This window comes from Corvus moneduloides, chromosome 3 (assembly GCF_009650955.1).
Source record: "Corvus moneduloides isolate bCorMon1 chromosome 3, bCorMon1.pri, whole genome shotgun sequence".
In the NCBI taxonomy this organism is placed as follows: domain Eukaryota; kingdom Metazoa; phylum Chordata; class Aves; order Passeriformes; family Corvidae; genus Corvus; species Corvus moneduloides.
The window spans coordinates 53,045,704-53,051,529 of record NC_045478.1 but is presented as its reverse complement, the minus strand read 5'-3'; positions in this window follow the sequence as shown (position 1 = coordinate 53,051,529).

Below are 5,826 nucleotides of genomic sequence, written 5' to 3'. Positions count from 1 at the left end.
GAGGACAGTGTGGCTGGACGGTGTCTGGGCAGAAAGGGACCTGGGGGTGCTGGTCGACAGCTGACTGAATATGAACCAGCAGTGTGCCTTGGTGGCCAAGAAGGCCAATGGCATCCTGGCCTGTATTAGGAATTGTGTGGCCAGCAGGAACAGGAAGGTCATTCTTCCCCTGTACTTGGCTCTGGTAAGGCCACATCTTGAGTGCTGTGTCCAGTTCTGGGCCCCTCAGTTCAGGAAGGACGTTGAGACGCTTGAGTGCGTCCAGAGGAGGGCAACAAGGCTGGTGAGGGGCTTGGAACACAAGCCCTATGAGGAACCATTGAGGGAGCTGGGGTTGTTTAGCCTGGAGAAAAGGAGACTCAGAGGTGACCTTATCACTCTCTGCAACTTCCTGAAATGTGGTTGTAGTCAGGTGGGGGTTGGTCTCTTTTTCCAGGCAGCAACTGACAGAACAAGAGGACGCAGTCTTAAGCTGCATCAAGGAAGGTATAGGTTGGATATTAGGAAAAAGTTTTTCATGGAAAGAATAATAAAGTACTGGAATGGTCTACCCAGGGAGGTGGTAGAGTCACCATCTCTGGATGTGTTTAAAAAAAGACTGGATGTGGCACTTGGTGCCATAGTCTAGCTGAGGTGTTAGGACATGGGTTGGACTCGAAGATCTTGGAGGTCTCTTCCAACCTTGTTATTCTGTGATTCTGTGATTTTGTAACTCTTACTAAATTAACTAATTATAGGCTTGACCTGTCCACTAAAAATGGAATTTCATACCACTTTTTAAATTAATTGTTCCTGAATGTTGGAATACTTTGTTTTGACATGTTGCTTTAGAAACTTGAAAGATTTGCTAAAATAGTTTAAACTGAAACAACAGCAAGAAAACCATTTTATTCTTGGACAAAATAAACTTCTAAGGGAGGGAGGAATGTCAAACCAGCTGTTACAAAAAATGCTTTCCATGGTCTTGATTCAGTCACTGAAAAACTCTGTTCATGTCTATCTTAACTCCTGAGTACAGCAGATCATTTCTGTCTTCTACAAAAATCTCAGCGCTATCATAAGGGCTAAGTGCAAAAAAGCCACATAAATGAAGGTCAGCTGCTAAGAAGAAAATATGAGTTAGCTAGAAATTGCTTTAGACAGGAATCCAGGTGAAGGTTTCTCATTCATTGAAGAGTTGAGAGTAAAGAACAGTTTTCCCATAGGAAGAGACAAGAAAACCTAGCAACTTTCACAAGGATTTTGCAACTCAATTGTGCATAACACAGGAATCGTCATTCTTTCAAGTCCTCCATGAGAGCCACCATTTATGATGATATCTTCAGAAGCTATGAAAGGAAAATTCATAAAGCACTATAAATACATCTTGTAACTAGATCTTTGTGCACACAGGCAGAAAACAACGGAAGGCAAAATCATTTGCTGTGTTGGACTGGGCACAGTCACCCTCAGTAGAGGAATAATCCTGAAGGAAAGGAAATCAAAATAGTCACGTGCTATTGAATAAAAGCATTTAGAAGCAAGACATTGATAGTATGGTACTATCAATGAGCTTTTCATGATAAGGCTTTATGCTAGAGCAAGGACTGATACTTTAGCTCTGTCATGATAAGGCTTTTTGCTAAAGCAAGGACTGTCAGATATTGTATAAAAGTCTCTACTCTGCTCAAGGATCCTAGGAGATCTACAGCAAAATAAGAACTATTGGAATAAAATTTGAGCTGGAAGTTACTGTGAAAACTTTAGCTTTTACTGGTGAAACACCCAAAGGTCTCAGCTGTCCTACTGACAAAGGCCAATACATATGAAAATGTACACTGCAGCTGTGAATCCCAGAATCCAAGGCAAATATTCTCATAAAAACAGAATCCTGGTGAGGGGTGGACGGGATGAAGTGCTGACACCTGGAGATATTTTCACTCATCTTACAAGCATGACACATTTAGCAAAGCTTTTGGCTAATGTTAACAAATGGAAACAAGTAAATCTCTCAGACCTTTATTCTGCAAATTTTCCACTGGCTCAGACCCTCCAGCTTCACCAGTCCAGTGCTGTAGCACATTTTTCTGATATTATCTAGAGTGACTGCTTTATTTCCGTACAAAATGCCAAGTGAAGTTTCTGAAGTGGGAACACTTTTTCCTCCAAGGAACAGTGCTATATCTCCCATCTGTTTTCAAAGAGGCAGACAAATACTTATCAGATGATAACCTATCGTGACTATCCAGATGACACATACTCTGTTCAATAACCTAAAGTGAAACCCTCTGGTTTTTATTACTTTCTAGCACATCTGTTCCTCTAACAGAATTGCTTATAATGCTGAATGCATGGAAAAGCTGGATATAAGGAGAAAAGGCCACCACTGTCATGTGTTGTTAGGGTGCTCCTTAAGGTTTTTTACACAAAGAGTGGCCACCTCAGCAGTTCAGAAGTTGCACTTCATTTTTATTTGGTTCTTTGAAAGGGGACAGTGACAATTTTAATGAAATTACCTTTGTCTTCAGATCACATTGGTACACAAAATCAGAATCATAGAATGGCTTGGGCTGGGAGAGACTTTAAAGATCATCTAGCTCCAAACCCTGTGCCATGGGCAGGGACATCTCTCCCTTGACCAAGTTGCTCAAGGCCTCTCCCAACCTGGTCTTGAATACCTGTTTATCCACCTCCTCATGCTACTATGAGAATCTCCACACAGTGCTTTTTATCATCCTTAACAGCATAAGTACAAGAGGAAAAACATATATCTTACTCACAGCTGGTACAAGATAAGCCAAGATAAACAAGAGAGAAAACTAACACACTGCTGTACTTTAGATACACAGTATGGGAGGCAATACCCTAGAGAATCATGTTAAAGAGCCTGTACAGTTAGATGTTGTCAGATGTGCATTGGCCTTTCATTGATAGTGCATGACACCATATGGAGTAAGAAGTAGAAAAACAATTTGAAACTTTATGTTTTTCTTTGTACAGGCAGCCTTGAGAAAATAGCCTATGGTGATATAAAAAGGACCATATTGACCCCTTTTCCCTTTTGGCAGTTGAGCTGGCAATAACTGTCTCTTTTTGTTAATATTGTTTTTATCTAGAGCTGTAATGACCATCCAACATAGGTGAAATGAAAGACATTTGTTTTATGCCTAACACCTCAGTGGGAAAAAAAATTCAATGTATTGCACTAATTTGCTAAATAACTTTTTGCTGTCGAGGAGAAACAGCCCTCGAGGGCCAGACACCTCACCTGGCCTGCTCAGAAGCTAATTACAAATCACTGTGCCTGAGAGGTGGGATCTTAGTACAGAGCATGCTGCAGTCTGCAGCTCTGTGCTAACATGATCAGCAGCAATGACATCAATTACAGAGAAGTTCCTTGAGGACAACCTAAATCTTTCTTAAAACATTAATCAGATAAATAAAAAGTAACAGAAACTATGGAACAGCGCTGTCAAGCCCAAGCAAGCTGACAGATACTGTGCCTGACTGGGTGAACTCACTCTGTTGAGATCAGCACTGAAACATTATCATCTCCAAGCCACCAGCAGCAATGAATTGAACCAGTTCATTTCCAGTCACTACTCTGTAGAGGAATAGAGAAATTTATTGGAAATTTTCAAACAGAGATTTCTATCCAAGACATATAGAAAAAGAGGGATATTTCTCCCCCTAGCCAGGAATCTAGGGTAGGAGACCTCACTTTCCTATAGGACCTCAGGATGTGTCTGTGGTGCAGGTACCATCCAGTATAACCAGAATATCCTACATCCCTTTCTGACATAACTGCCAGCAGCAGAGATAGATCTCTGTGTTTCTCAGTGCAGGTTATAAAACCCAGCTAAGATACCTAACATACAACTGAACAGGTTTAGCAGCCTGCACTAAGTTTTATATTGCCAAAATGATGCTGTTAATGCTAATTTAAAGATAGCTCTAGTCTGAAAGACAATTGTCCCAATTTCACCTGGAAGAGTAATCTGAAATATCAGCAGTGAAAATGAAACTTTGGCTTCATAACTTCATTGATACCAATGTGACTAGGACTCTGAGTTTCTTTGTGATTTTTCAGAGGGGCATGGCAAGTCAGTGCCTGTCTTGCAGATGGACTGGTCTATCTCAGAAGCCCTGAAGCTGGTGAGTAAAGAGGAAGTTAAAAGAGGCTTATGAAACAGCAGCTCCCTAAGTCTGCTGAGTGTGATAAATGCAAGCAAAACACCTCCAAAACAGACAATTAAACACATTGAGGAATGCTGCCAGTACAATCAAATTTATTATTCTTAATTTCTTTCTTTGGAAGCCCAACTCTGCTTACAAGAAAACCCTGTAAAAATTCAGTTGAGAAGTTGATGCATATGCAGAGCTTACACTGGAATTTTATTCTTTTGCACCTGAAATATCAGAAAACAGTGTTTTTTCTAGCTTCACCCAGGATACAAATCCTTAGAGTGATGTTTTTCTTGAGGTCTGGTCTCTCAAATCCATATACTCAGACTTTGTCCTTTATGTTTTTCTCTCACTCCTAAATATTTTGGTTTATTTTATCTTCACTTTCAATCAAAGACCCAAATTATATATATTTCCCCTTTCTGACTGGATACTAGGATGACATATATAGGTCCTTTTTCATCAGAATAGCTCACAGAATTTGTTCCTTTATTTTATCACAGCAATATCACCTCTGCATATTGTGTTATTACTACTAAATGATAAACAACTCCAAACAGTATTTTTCAGAAAGGTTTGTGCCTAACATAACATCTCACTCATATCATCTTATATTAAAAAAAATAAGTATGCTTTTCTCTGTCCTCAGTCATTCATCCATCTTGGACTTTTCTTATAAGGTAAATTCTTTCAATTACTATGGGCATTTGCGGATCATTTCTGGCTGGGATAGAAATACTTTCCAATAATATATGTAATCTTTTACCTATAATTTGCAATCTAAAACATACAAGTAAGAAAACATATACTAAAACTCATCCAAGATGATTACAAACAAAAATATATTTAAAATAGCTTCAAAGAACTTACAGCTAATAACATGCCCATCTGTATAGAAAATAGTTGTTGAAAGTCAAGAAGTCACAGAGTTGTGGAATTGTGCAAGCCCAGAAATAATTCTTCTTCCAGAAAGTACCGGGAACCAAAATATTTGGCTTTGCAGTCTCTGCTTTGAAACCCCTTGTCAATAACTCCCAACTGTTCAATGAAACTTAAATCTTACTGTCTGTTAGCCTCACAAGAATTAATGCACAGCAAACATGAAAATGCTTTTCTTTACCCACCTATTGCTAATACTATATAGGAAATTCCACCGTGGAGTTTCCTCTCTTTCCACTAAAGCTCAAAAAACATCATCACTTTCCCTAGCTAAATCAAACTCTGCACCTCACTCAGGGCCAGTTTCCAAAGTATGCTGTATAAAAGAAGGATTTATTCCAATGATCTACGGCTCAAACTTTTAGAAAGAAGTAACCAAAGTAAACTAAAATCTTATAAAAAGATTTTAATCAAGCTGCCATTCCACAGAGGTTTGAAATTCAATATTATCTAGAATGTTAATGCAATTTTACTGCCCTAGTGCTTACAATGAGCATCTTCATTCTTATTGCTGCACTGGCATTTCAGCAGGATTTGACTTGGTCACAGTAGAGCAGGAAATAAGGTTGTTCAGAGCGAGATGCGTGGTGGAAACAAAACCAGCAAAGCAAAAGTTGGTTAGGGTGATGGAAGGCCTAGCATGAGAAGCCATTTATTAAAACTCATAATGGAGGTGACAGTACTGAGGGTGGCAACCAAAAAGTGTCAGTGTGCCATTCACAA